Source organism: Gopherus evgoodei, chromosome 23 (assembly GCF_007399415.2).
Source record: "Gopherus evgoodei ecotype Sinaloan lineage chromosome 23, rGopEvg1_v1.p, whole genome shotgun sequence".
Lineage (NCBI taxonomy): Eukaryota > Metazoa > Chordata > Testudines > Testudinidae > Gopherus > Gopherus evgoodei.
In genome coordinates, this window is record NC_044344.1 from 12616941 (window position 1) to 12631047 (window position 14107).

Consider the following 14107-nt stretch of genomic DNA (forward strand, 5'->3'; position numbering starts at 1 on the left):
GGAGGGAAAGTTACTGTTAATGGGGCAAGAAACAAAGCAGCTCTGCCAAGGAACCTGAGGCAGCGGATTGCTCAGTATCTCCACGAGAGTTTCCTGGAGATCTCTGAGGGAGATTCCCGTGAAGGGAGGAAGTGTATCAACAGCCTGTTCTGCTGCTCACGCTAGGCATGAGGTGGGAGACAAGCCTGCTTTCTGCAACCCTCCTGCCCCCAACAACTCGCTTTAGCAATTCCCAAAATCAGATCCGCTTACCAGGGGGCTCCTCTCCTGTTTGCGCTTCGCCAAACTCCAACTGCTGTGACCGGCTAGGCTCCTTCAGGGTACAGAAGAGCTCCCAGCTGCATGTATTTCTGACCTCTGAGTCATCCTCTGCCTCTGGGTCCCCCTCCCCCTATTCATCCAAGATTGCCTCCTCCTGGCTCGGTCCACTCTCGACTGGCACGCAAGCCAACGAAGTATCCACAGGGTCTTTCGCAGTAGAGGTGGGGTCACCACCGAGTATCACATCCAGCTCTTCGTAGAACTAGCAGCTCGTGGGCGCAGCACCGGAGCGGTGGTTTGCCTCCTGCGCCTTGTGGTAGGCATTCTGCAGCGCCTTCACTTTGACCCTGCACTGCAGTGTGTCCCAGTCATGGCCCCTTTCTGTCATGCATCTAGAAATCTGTCTGTCGGTAACATAATTCTGATGGCTGCAGCGCAGCTGTGACTGCACTGCCTCCTCTCCCCAAATGCTGATGAGGTCCAGCAGCTCAGCATTGCTCCAAGCAGGGGATTGCCTGGTGCGTGGAGCAGACATGGTCACCTGGAAAGATGTGCTGAGACCACTGCACGGATTACCAAGCAAACAGGAAGGGGACTTTCAAATTTGCAAAGGAATGTATGGGGTGGGGCTGATGGTTGGTCACCTGAGGGCAGGGCAGTAGAGTTCAAACCGATGGCCAGAGAGATGAGAACAGGCATTGTGGGACACCTGCTGGAGGCCAATCACAGCACTATAATCACCACAGTGTCTACATTCAGCATCATCAAAGGAAAAGCTCACGTGGGTAGAAAAACTGTCAGCTTGTCTTCTGTCAAAAGAAGATATAAAAATTGATTCAAAGAAAGATCCTTCATCTCTGAACTGTAGTGGTTTGAGCATTGGCCTGCTAAACCCAGGGTTGTGAGTTCAATCCTTGAGGAGGCCATTTAGGGATCTGGGGCAAAAATCTGTCTAAGGATTGGTCCTGCTCTGAGCAGGGGGTTGGACTAGATGACCTCCTGAGGTCCCTTCCAACCCTGATATTCTATGATTCTTACAGGGAAGCGTACTAGAGGCAAAGTGGAGATCCCTAGAGACAACCTGGGTACCCTGAAGGACTTTTGGGAAACTGGCATTTTATTACATCACTGCCACCATATTTTACCTGCTTTAACATCTCAATAACGCTCATTCTTTTTTCTTAGATAGTAAACCTATAGTCGGATTACTATAGAATTGGCTGCCAGCATTGTCTCTGGTGTAAGATCTGGAGTACCAATTGATCTGGGGTAAGTGACTGGTCTCTTGGAACTGGGAGCAACCTGATGTGGTGTGATATCTATCTATCTGTCTATCTCTATAGATAGATAGATTGTTGTTGATGAAATAACCTTTATCACTGTTTGTGACTCCATGGTAAGACTGGTATAATGATCCAGGAGTTCGTATTTGTTACTGGCTTGGTGAAATCAAATTACAGAACATACTACCAGTTTGGGGTGTCTGCCTGTGACACAGGGCCAAAAATGGTTCCTTACTTGCAGGCTAATTGACCCAGATTCAACCTTTAGAGACATATTAGGAGATAATGGTTGTATTGTTGTGTGTTTACATATATGTTGTTAGAGGTTAACAGTGTAACCAATTGGTTCCTGTCTGTCACTGTATTCTGTTCATTCAGAGATAAAAAGGAGATGTTAACATTTAGATGAACTGTGAATGTGGTAGTATCATTGTTTTTATTTCTCTTTGAAGTATGTGGTAAACTACCTGTAAATGGTAGGAGATGGGCAGTTGCCTTATGCTAATCCATGGTAGCTAATTACAAGTGATGCTTAGGAGACAGGAGGTCTACTTCAAAGCCATAATGCTTCTCTTACTGTCAAGAGGCAGCCAGAGACCTATAAAAGGAACTCTTTGGCCCTGATCCTGTTATCTCAGATCTGCTTAAGCTTCATGAGGGGAAGTTTTGAGTCACAGGACTGAGATCTCCAGCTCCACTCTGGATCACCCTGATATTGGACATTGGACTATAATCTATGGAACTAATTCCAAAAGAACTTTTTGCAATTCTGAAGCTCACTTTCTCTACTATGAAACTGACATAGGAACTTTATTCATACCTGTATGTATAATGATCTTTTAACCAATTTCTTTTTTAATAAATGTTAGTTTAGTTAATAAGAATTAGCTGTAAGGGTATATTTGGGTATGATCTGAAATATTATTTCACCTGGTGAGTAATGTGTCTGATCCTTTGGGATTGGTAGAACTTTTTATATGATGAACAAGATTTTTAGTAAATCTCATCATATTTGACTTGGCTATCTGGGTGAGAGCCCAAGGCTGGATTGTTTTAAGGGAACTGTGTTACTGGCTTCTAGGTAACCAGTCAAGTATCATCAAAGTTGTTTTGCTGCTGGTTTGGTGAATCTAAATAGAAATAGCAACCAGTTTTGGGGATTGTATGCCCCATTCTTTCCAGTTGGCCCTGATTGAGCAATCTCAGTGAGGCCCCCCTGGGACCACGGTCACACTGCTCTTGTTTTCTGGCAGTCTGCCCTGAGGTAGGCTCTCACAGTTGTGAGCCACTCCACACAGCATGACAGAAGGTGTTGCAAACAATGCAGACAAATGCTGTAATCACTTTTTATCTTAAGTGAGTGAATTTTTGCATGAGTAACTCTCCAGATACAACCAGTCACAAAAATCTGTCCTTATTTGACTTTGCTCTGCTGTTCCTGCGCAAGTTCCATGCAGTTATTTCTGGATTTTGATATTCAGCTCACATGCTGACATTCTAAGCAGAGCAGTGTCACTCTCAAGGGAAAGTCATTCTGGTTAATGCTGCAGGTCCTTGCAAGCCAGTTTCCACTAAATGTCCCAACCACCACAATTTTTTCAGTCATCAAAGAGGAATTAAATTACTATGAAATTTGCCATTAGCACCTTGTGCATAATTAACCTGTGCAAGTCACAGTTAAAATCAGAATACAAAATCACTTTGTGACGTTACACCCCATATTCTGCATGGAAATATGCTTATGATATAGATATTGCATAACTGAGATATATTTTATGCAAGATGGGTCTTGTAAGGTATCATTGGAAAGGTTATAATTTTCTAAATATGATTATCCAATTTGTATGCATGTATCATTTCTGTATCTAAAGTTAGGAATATTGGCTATGTAACAATTACAACTGGGTGCATGCTTGGGAAACACCCACCAGACAACAGGCCATCAGATTTGATGGGCCATTAGGAAGAAACAATAAAACTTTGAAGATACTAATCTCTCTCCTTCCTGAGATGCATCCTGGGATGTAGCTGTGACACTACTAGATGTCAGGTGGTCCTGTCACCTAGTACTAAACATCATCTTGGACTTCTAGTAATTTTCCATTAAAAGTAGAGGGAGGTCAAGATTGGGAAACAAAAAATTCCCACCTTATGTAAATCTTATTTAAAGCTGGGGAGTAACGTGATCTCGGTTCACTCTTCACTGAATCCCCACCCAAAATGGCAGCTGGAAACACCCAAGGAACAAGGGAAAGGGGGAGGAGTATTGAACTCAGGCTGGAAACGGGATCTAGTCTCTGAATAAGATACTTGGAGATTTAATCTGCAAGCAGGGGAGCTAACCTTCAAGAATTTCTGCAGCCTGCCCCAAGCGCAGCATTTAGGGTGAGAAATTACTTCTTGAAACCAGTCTCTAAGATCTTAAGCTTAGTTGGCGTGTTTTGTTTTATTTGCTTAGTAATCTGCTGTGTTCTGTTTGCTGTCCCTTATAATCACTTAGAATTTACCTTTTATAGTCCATAAATGGATTTCTTGTTTATAACATAACCCAGTTTGTGTAATTCATATCTGGAGGGGAGCAAGAAGCTTTGCATCTCTCTCTGCACATTGAGGGAGAGGGCGAAGTTTTATGGCTCGCACTGTGCAGACCTTTCTATACAGCACAAGACAATATTATTTTGGGTTTACGCCCCAAAAGGGGCGAGCACTTGAGTGCTGGGCACTTTCCTAGCTGAACCTTCCCATAGAGAGCTGCCTGCGGAGGGAGGGAGGTGTTTTTGTGTGTGTGTGTGTGTGTGTGTGTGTGTGTGTGTGTGTGTGTGTGTGTGTGTGTGTGTGTGTGTGTGTGTGTGTGTGTGTGTGTGTGTGCGCGTGCGCGTGCGCGCGCTATCAGAGGCTGGAAAGCCTGATTCAGCCAAACAGGGTGAGGGAGCCCAGGCTGCTGGAGGAGGCAGGCTCAGTGAAACCCCAGCACATTAGGTGGCATCCCGGGTGGGGGGGTCTAACCGGTCACACACTCCCTATGCAGTCAACAGGATACTGCAGTTAACAGAACACAGTGAGCTGGTGTTCATATCAGCCATGTGTTTCAGTGCTAACAATGACTTCTCACATAGTCTTCTGTGAATTTCATCACTTCTTCTGCATTTGGAAGGCTCTAAGGTGATAAACCAGCTTTGTGCTTGTAAAATAGCCATTTTTTTCCAAGAGAAGATGGAATCACATAGCAGGGAGAGTGATAATTTATTCCAAAGAGTCAATTCTTTTCCCCTCCAAACTTAAGCAGGGTTGGGCCTGCTCAACATACAGATGGGAGACCGCTAAGGAAAAGCGAATGTTTCAAGAAGTGACGTTAGAGTCCAGACTGATGCTATAGGGCCCGCTGTGCTGCTAGATGTGCCACTAGATGTGCCATTTTTCAGATGAGTTATAGAAGCAAAGTCTTGACTGCTTGTACTAATGAAATATTTCAGGGCATTTTCCAAAGGGCTAGTCCTGGTTGGATTAAGAGGCTGGGGCACATGATTTATGAGGAGAGTCTGAGGGAACTGGGATTATTTAGTCTGCAGAAGAGAGTGAGGGGGGATTTGATAGCAGCCTTCAACTACCTGAAGGGGGGTTACAAAGATGATGGACCTCAGCTGTTCTCAGTGGTGGCAGATTACAGAACAAGGAGTTATGGTCTCAAGTTGTAGCAGGGGGGAGGTTTAGGTTGGATATTAGGAAAAACTAGCTCACTAGGAGGGTGGTGAAGCACTGGAATGGGTTCCCTAGGGAGGTGATGGAATCTCCTTCCTTAAGAGGTTTTTAAGGTCAGGCTTGACAAAGCCCTGGCTGGGATGATTTAGTTGAGGATTGGCCCTGCCTTGAGCAGGGGGTTGGACTAGATGACCCCCTGCGGTTTTTTTCAACCCTAATCTTCTGTGATTCTAAGATAAATCACAACTAACTGTGGCAAATTGCCAGCCCTATTTTGATGGATCTCGTGCTTTCTCTTCTTTGGAGGGGGTTCAGGGCACCATTTCTTGCCCCTGCAGTGGAATGTTAACTGCCCCACTAGGGTCCTAGAGGAAGGGAATGGAGAGGGAGAGACCTGGGCCCACCCTCTACTCCAGGTCCCAGCCCAGGGGCCCTGAGGATAGTGGTAAACTACTTGAACTGACACTTCCTTCCCCTGGGCTACTTCCCTCTTCTGCCCTTCAGCTTCTCAGGGGCTTCCTGCCCTCCCTCTGTACAAGCCAGGTGCTCCTTACCTAGGGTCTAGGACTTCTTAGCTCACTGCAGCACTTCTCCAAACTGTCCTCTGCTTCCCTTCAAACTGTTATCTGCTCCAGCACCAATTCCTCTCTGCTCCAACTCCTTCAAACTGTCTGATTGCAGCAGGGGGGTTTTATCATGTGACTGGCTTCAGGTGCTCTAGTTAATCTATAGCAAACTTTCTTCCCCTTACAGGGAATAAGGCTCCCTTCTAACCCTCTCCTGCTGCCCTCTGGCCACGTTGTATCACATAACCTAAAGTGATACATATTTGTTCCTTCTGATTAAACTTATAAGAGGTACTCTTTTCTGTCTTGTCCCTAGCCCTTCTGATTCTATCCAGCTGTCCCTTATCTTACAAGAGTTGAAAAGCAAATACTGACCTTAAAAAAAATTGGGGTAGGTGGGAAGAAATCCTGGCATCTAGCAGCCATCGAGACCAGCTTTGGTTCCCTTGTAAAATGATGAGATGAGTATTAAAAAAAAAATCACTCCAGAGGAAAAATATGATTCTATTATTTTCAAGGCCTTCCTTTTACTTCCTAGTCACTCTTTCTTTACAAGAGATATTTTTTCTTAACCATACTTACGGTAACTCTACTTCTTTAATTTCATATTTATCCTAAAGTCATTAATGGTGCCTAGACATTTTATCTCTGCATTCCTTTCTAAGGTGACATGTACCCAGTCAACATGGGAATTACTGAAATCCCCCATTATTATTGGGTTTTCTGTCTTTGTATCCTCTCTAATCTCCCTGAGCATTTCACCAGGGCTATCTCTAGCCATTTGGGTGCCCTACATAGCCCTTCTGCCATGGTCTGGGAGGCAGGAGCTGTGGGTGGGGGCACTTTTGGGGGCCCCAGAGGCCCAGAGTGGCACAGGGGATTAGCAGGGATCCAGGAGCAGCCCACTCCGCTTCCCTGGCCCTGGCCATGTCACTCAGGGGAGGAGATTTGGGGGAAAGGGATTCTCCCCCACCCCCTGCACTCACCGGCAGCAGCGGGAAGCGGAGCAGCCTGGCCCAAACCTACTCTACTCTGCCAGATCCTAGCCACAGTGCTCCTCTTCCTGCCACCGAGGGACCTTCCCCTTCCGGTCCCCTCCCCAAGCAACATGGCTGGGGCAAGGAAAGCAGCGCAGGCTGGGGCCTGTCACTCTGCTTCCCACCACCACTGAGTGCAGGGGGCAAACTTTTCCCCAAACTCCCCACCAGCAGGAAGCAGAGCACCGCATCTGGGAGCTGGCGGAGTGGAGCAGGCTGCGGTCAGGTTGCTCCACTTCCTGCCACTGCTGGTGAGTGCAGCGTCACTGGGGGAAGAGGAGGCTTGGGCAGAGCAGGGGGTAAGAGTAAGACTAGGGCAGAGGGAGTTATCTAGGCCCCCCACCAAGGGATGGCCCTGCCCCTTGCAGTGGGCACAATCTGCGGGGGGGGCTGGTCACCAGGGCTGGTGCTCCCACATACACGGCATGCAGCTGCCTAGGGCAGCATGAAATTTGGGGCAATTTGGTGCCCCAAATTTCATGGTGCCCTATGCAGCTGCATATGCCTAAGGATGGCCCTGCATTTCACAATCAAACTCATCATACTAGTCAGGTGGCCAGAAATATATTCCTAATGCTATCCTCTTAATTCAAGCATGGAATTTCTAGCCTTAGAGATTCTATCGTAGAGTTTGATTTCTTTTAGATTTTTACTATATTTGACTCTGCTTTTGTGACACTGAGCCAGTGAGGGTTAAGCAACTAGCAGGCTGATTGAACTGAAAGTAACCCACAAGGACATGTTAGGAAAGTATTGAAATGGTAAACAGGGCCATTCCTTGTATATAGTTATCAGAGCCATGTAAAATAGACTAGAGTTCTTAAGATATAGGCCTGTATTGTTAAAGGATTAAGAATAGATACTAATTGTATTTATCTGTGTTTACATCTTGTTAGAAGTTAAAAACGTAACCAGATTAGCTTGCGGATGCTAATTCTCTTAATTATATTATAATATGCATGTGGATGGTTCAGTTAACATTAAGATCAAAGTTGTAAGATATTACAGGAAATAACAGTAGAGTAAAAGCAGTGTTATCCAGTCCTGTACCAACCAGAAAGCTCTGCAAACCAGCATTTATCATCTTCATAGAAAGTTTGGTTTATAGTCTGGTTGGGCACAGGGTCCGCCGGCTCCCAACCTGGCTGCTCCTAACCATCACCCACCCACAGCACTATACCCAGACTGCTATGCACTACTGTAATACAAAGTTTAAAGAACCTCATTTTCTCTTTTGCAAATCATCTTTAAGTGGTTTGCCCAAAAGCACACAACAAATTAGGCTCTTCTGCTTTAACCAGTACAGGGCAGTTCTTTCAGAGAGAGGAGGCCTTCTGACTGTGTGTTTAATCAATCTTTACACAATCCTAAAATGTTAAGCCTTAATACTTTTTACTCTTCCTATCAATAGCTGCTCGCCAGTCTAACCTTCCCAACATATCTTGGCCATGCACATTAGCACAACACATCCATAATTCAGTTTAGAGCCCAACACCCCTTAGCACAACAGGAATAACTCTGGCTCCATGAGAGTAACAAGAGAGACTGGGTGCTTAAAGTGTAACCCAGACACACACACAGTTAATTGTACAGGATACTCCAGCTTGAGCAGCTTGGCTATTAATACAGCTGGGCTCCATGTCTGGGTGGAAGCTGCTGCTCCTCTCAAGGCACAGCAAGCTGGGACCTGTTGTCTTCAGGAGATGGGGCCCTTCAGGCAAGATGCAGCCCTGTGCAGTGCAGTTTGAAGTCTCTGTAGGCCATTGCTTGGTCTGGCCTGGCATTAGGCCAAGGGCCACTGCATAGACTACAGTTCAGCTTGGCACTGCAGGGTCCAGCCTCCCCAGGAGCCATGGGTCTGAGGGAGGGGCAGCCCCATACCCTGGCACTGCCACCCCCCTGAGCCTAGCACAGTGCCCGGGGCCTGGCCTCAGCCCCACACCTACACTGCCATGGCCCCACCCGGCGCCGCTGCGGGGCCGAGGCCAGGCCCGGACACGAGCCCAGCCAGGGCTGGCACCTCTCCCCGCTCCCACCCGAGGTTCTAATTATAGCAGAGCAGCGCCTGGCAGTGCCTTAAATACAGCCCGCGCCTGGCCCCGCCCGCGGCCCCAGGGATTGGCCAATCCGCTCGGAACGCAGCCGCCATTGGTTGGAACTTCCTCCGCCTCTGTGTGCCCCTTGGTTAAATCGCGGCGCGCTCGCCGCGGTGACGAGTTAAAAACGTGAAGCAGGAAGAGAGTCACGTGGAAATAGCGGCTTTTCCCTTCCCGGCTTTCTGCCCCGCCCCTTGCTGCTGGCGCTTCTCTGATTGGCCGACCTTGCTAGTCTCTCGCTTTCCATTGGTCGAAGGGAGGAAGTAGGCGGGGACTATCCGCTCCTTGCCCCGCCCTCTTCAGTCGCCATTTCGTTGCTGGAGCGGCCGGAGCCGGGGCTCGTGGGGTAAGTGCGGCGGGGGCGGGGCCGGTCCCGCCGGTTGGGCGCTGCGGTGTCCGTGCGGAGCTCCTGTCCCGTGAGCGGCCTGCGCGGGGCTCGCCGGTTGGGCGCTGGACCCCCGCGGGGTCTCCCCGTGCGCGCCTCGCGGACACCTGCCGTTAGCTCCCCGGGCCAGTTCCCGCCTCTCCCCTGCCCTGAGGCGGGTTCCCGGGATCCCGGTCTCTGCTCGCCCTGTGAAGGGACCGCGGTTGCACAGTCGAGCTCGTGCACGTTCGCGGCCCGGCTCACGCTTGTGTGCGCAACCTTCGTTCTGCTCACGCGCGTGTTACTCCCGTGCCCGGCGGGAGCCCAGTGTCCGTGTGGAACCGTGTAACGAGACTGGCATTGTGCAGACACTGTGGCTGGCCGTCAGGATGACACGGCTGACAGGAAAACTGGAGTTCCTAACTTCGGAGTGCTTGGCCTTGCAAGCCAGCTAACTTAGGGGTTTGAATTTGGCCCAGTGTGGTCTAGGGACATTTACACAGAGCACATCACTGGCCACCGCCAATACCAGGAGTGAGCCGGCGTGGTTTCGTGCACCCGGGGGGGGGAGGAGGCCTATAACCCCCCCCACTGGACCATATCCCCTGAGCCCTAAACCCACTGAACTGGATTCCACCATGTGAGGGTCATCCTGTCCCCATTACCCAGCCCGCTTACTTATACCCATGACTGCGTATAACCCACTGTATGAGCGATGTACCCTTACTGCTTCCTGATCCCACCCACCGTACACCCCGCATTGGGGATCTTACAGTCTGTATATGTTATGTGCTAACCAATTTCCAAATACCAGCGTCCCCCTATACTCTGTATGTTGCCCCCAATGACCAATGCTGATGCTTCAAAGTCTTTGTATCATCTTTATTTAAATATTCTCTAATAAACTTTTATATCTAACGTTACAGCTGCACATAATCTGCTTTTACTCTTTTAGAAAACACGAGGAAACTATGTAGCAAGCCTAATCTTCCCTGGACCTTCTCTGGTTTCTCTTCTAATGCTATCTCTCTTCAGGTTTGCATAGACCTTGAGACTTCCCGGGCTACCCAGGTTTCATAAATTTGATAAGTTGTGGTGTTAGCAACAACAACTCTACATTAGCATCCAGGGGCTGGACTTAATAGCCCAATCTTTCCTTTCGCTAGCTACTTTAATTTTAAGGCAGAGAGGTTCAAAGAGTAGCCTATTGAAACTAGGGAGAGGCATATATGACTAAAGTATTGCGAAAGTGGCCCTAGCAAAGCACTTGCTGTGGTAGAGGCTGGCTTCACATGTGAATCTCTGTACGGCAGTAGTCTGTTTTAACTTACTTTGTTACTGCTGGTAGTTATGGGTACAGCCTGAAGAGGACTGTGGTCAGATGTTCGGCTGGGTGTATGTTTTCCCCCTGTATGCTGTCCCAGCTCTGCGCAGACAGTTGGCACAGCAGACCTCGAGTGAACTGCCCAATCACCACAAGATCTGTTAAGGTACGAAGGCACCCCGCCAGGTTTATTGTTGATGAAGTATGGTAATACCGCCTGTCAGACTCGATGAGAATACAAAGACATGTAACTTAACAAGGGGAACAAATATTTGTGTCCATTTTGACTACACATATGCTGACCTGGGAGAGCTATGGTTGCTGTATGTCCCCCTGCATGGAGTGGTAGAGATGCAGCCCTGTATTCCATGTAGAATGTTACAGGAGGATGTGGATGTTGTGAGGTGCTAACGTGAAGTTCTCCATGGACTGCGAAGGGAGGTGAGATCAGGATTGTTGAACCTGTAGGTCCACAAGAGTATGCAACATCTGTGTTTGCTGCCAGAGAAGACCCATTATAGAATCATAGACTATTAGGGTTGGAAGGGACCTCAGGAGGTCCAATCCCCTGCTCAAAGCAGGACCAATCCCCGACAGATTTTTGCCCCAGAGCCATAAATGGTCCCCTCAAGGATTGAACTCACAACCCTGGGGTTAGCAGGCTAATGCTCAAGCCACTTTCCTTCTCCATGCAGTTTCCAATATTCACTCTCCAGGCTCTCTGCTCATGGTCTGATGTAGCACTGGCTTGTGGTATCTCACTCAGTATATCATCCCAAGTCCTCTTCTTTCTTCTCCTTATCTGGCTCAAGTGTTCTGTGGGTGTAGATTGAGACCCCCTCAAGGTCACAACAGCAGCAGTGGCAGATAAAATACACAGAGGTGCTATTGTCAGTATAGTCACAATGGAAGGCTAAAGTTAAGGTTCAGAACTCCCTCCCATTGTTCCTCTGAAGTTTTTAACAAGACCTGTTTGTACTTCAAAGTGCTTCTGCACTGCGCCAGCCATGGTTATTATGGCCCACTAGGGGTGAGGGAAATGAGAGAATTGCTCAGTTGCATGAAATTGAGTGTAGGGCAATGCACTGAATATGAGCATTCTGTTCCACAGGCAGTGGTGGTTTTAGCTGATATCTCGCTCCTGAGGGTAACAAAGGGACAGAGCACAGCTGCTGCTGGTGTCCTGAAGCCATCTGGGCCCTGTACACTGCTAACCTGTTTACTGCAATGGTGCTGCTGACATTATCACCAATTGATGTGGGAAAGTGACACCCTGTAGAGGAAGAAATAAGGCTGCCGTTCCTAGAAACCTTCAGCAGAGGATTGCGCAGTACCTCCATGAAAGTTTCATTGAGATGTCTCAGGAGGATTCAATGGATATATAGTTCTGTGTACATAAACTGTTCTTCATGACTTCCTCTCCCCACCCAGCCCTCCAACTCTCTAGAGGAATGAAAAGCAGATAACAATTGTCTCTTTGTACCACTATCTCTTCCAGTGTGAGTAAATTAGTGAAAAGGTAATAACTCTGTCCTGCTAAGTTTGGGGCACCATCAATACATCATTGTAATGGGAAATGCACTCACACGTTCCTTCCCCTGCATTGGGCTCACCCATACTGCATTGGGCTCACCCATACTCAAATGACTGGACTGAGGTACAGCTGCAAACAGGTCCTGCCTTATGGCATGTCTGTGTCTCAGGCTCCTTGGAGGTATCTACGCTGGTGTGCAGGATGATGGTGAGTCCACCAAGTATGGCTGGCAACTCTTTGTAAAAGTGGCAGTTCTGCATCTTGGTGCTGGATTGACTGTTGGCCTCTGTGGTGTTCTGGTCTGCCTGCTGCAGCTCCTTTACTTTCATGCAGCATTGCTGCTGCTCCCTGTCATACCCTTTCTGCAGTCATCTCGTAGATGTCCACATTTCTACAGCTGATCCATAGTTGTGGTTGCAGAGCCTCTTCTCCCCATCGTCTCAGAATATCCAATATCCTCTGTCTACTCCAGGCTGGAGAGTGTAGCTCGCATTGTCGGTCTGGCAGTGTGGAGAGCAGCTAGGTGTGCTTGCTGAGCTGGACAATCAGGACAAGGGATTTCAAAAATTTGTAGGGTTTCAAAGGGTTGGGGGGAGGGCTTCTGGTCTCCTTGACCCCAAGCATGCAGTTCACAACTGTGACCAGAGTGGTCAGTAGCAGGCATTGTGGGACACCTGCTGGAGGACTGTTAGGATTGACATAGGTAATGCAGCGTCTATGCTTGCACTATGTTAACTTAGTACATGGACCATGGCTCAGTGCTGCTTGGGGGGAGGTGTTTATTGTGTTGCCATAGGGGCGCTTACATCAGTGGAAGACACGTTTCAGTGTAGACACACGTACAACTAGTTTTATGCAATGCGGCTTATGTCAACCTAACTCTAGTGCAGACCAGGCCTTAGCTGGTAAATTTGGTTTGGTCCTTGGTGTTGGCCAAAAAGGCAGCTCTCTGGAAGTCTGTCGGAGATTACTTGAATGCTCTGGGAAGGGAGTGATCAGACAGACTCCTTCATGGAGGCTCCCTCCAACTGCATGGCTATGTAATGACTATGAGCCAGGGGGTGCTGCTATTGAAACTAAATACAGCAAGAACTTTAAATGGGCATTGAAATGTTAGACACCAAGAGCATACTGAGATGCACCCCAGCCTCATCCCCCTTCAGGACCAGCTTCAGCTGTGTGGTTTCTCCCTCTGATGCCCATGCTCCTCTCTTCCCTGATTTGGGGTGCTGTGCACTGAGGTACACCAATGTTCAGTGCCAGGTAAGGCTGCAGCAGGACTGCCCATCCACCCAAAACTGTAAAAGCTTGAAAATAAGTTGGGGGGGGGGGGAGCCTACCAATGAGCTCAGCATTGCGAGGACTATGTGACAGTCAGATGTGCTAATTGGATTGAATAGCATGAGGTCACAAGTAAGGTTATGCAATAGAGTGCTAGTTTGATGAAGTTGGAGTGCATGGTTCAGTATCTTTGACCCCACACTGTGTCTCCCCATGGCACCCCTGCACAGCCCTTTGCCTGTTTTTTTTTTTGTTTTTTTTCCTCTCAGCCTGGAATTCTGCATTTCACCCCCCTCAGACTGAGTCTCCCCATTCACCATCCATATGCTCTGAGCAGATCCAACTGGATTTTGGCCCTGGCTGCACACTTCTCTTGTGAGCCTGTAATCAGTATGAAAATGCAGTGACAGAACAGCCTCTTCAAAACAAAGTGGTTTTTATCCATAGTAGAACTGAGAAGAGGGTGAAAGAACAAAGCCTATATATATATTCTTGTACCTAGAGCTTGCAAGTTTAGGTAGGTCCCAGTTGGCTCAGGCATCCCCCCAGCGCGCAGGCTGTTTCACTCAGCCTCAGCCAGGTCCTCAGGCAGTGTCTTCTTTTGAGTTTACAGACTGTCTTATCCATTTCAGGACTCCTTTGTATGTCCTGGGACCCCTGCA

The 14107-nt window shown here is 48.1% G+C and overlaps 1 protein-coding gene and 1 long non-coding RNA gene across 3 annotated transcripts in view; one reads left to right on the top strand and one right to left on the bottom strand.

Annotated features, from left to right (window-relative positions):
* Positions 1 to 945: 945 nt before the first annotated feature.
* On the bottom strand, positions 946 to 6883 carry LOC115639236. Its single transcript, XR_003997632.1, has 3 exons — positions 6796 to 6883; positions 6185 to 6254; positions 946 to 1070 (listed from the first exon to the last, which is right to left on the bottom strand). It is a non-coding gene; the product is annotated as an uncharacterized LOC115639236 (long non-coding RNA).
* A 29-nt stretch (positions 6884 to 6912) lies between these two features.
* Positions 6913 to 14107, top strand: part of LOC115639054 (ADP-ribosylation factor 2) — a 32690-nt gene continuing 25495 nt past the window's right edge. Inside the window, exon 1 of one of the 2 annotated variants that reach the window (XM_030541360.1) lies at positions 6913 to 7097. The gene's annotated coding sequence lies outside the window, so the exon portion shown is untranslated. Of the gene's footprint in view, positions 7098 to 9083; positions 9289 to 14107 lie in introns of those variants that run through there. The other variant, XM_030541359.1, reaches the window with a different exon arrangement.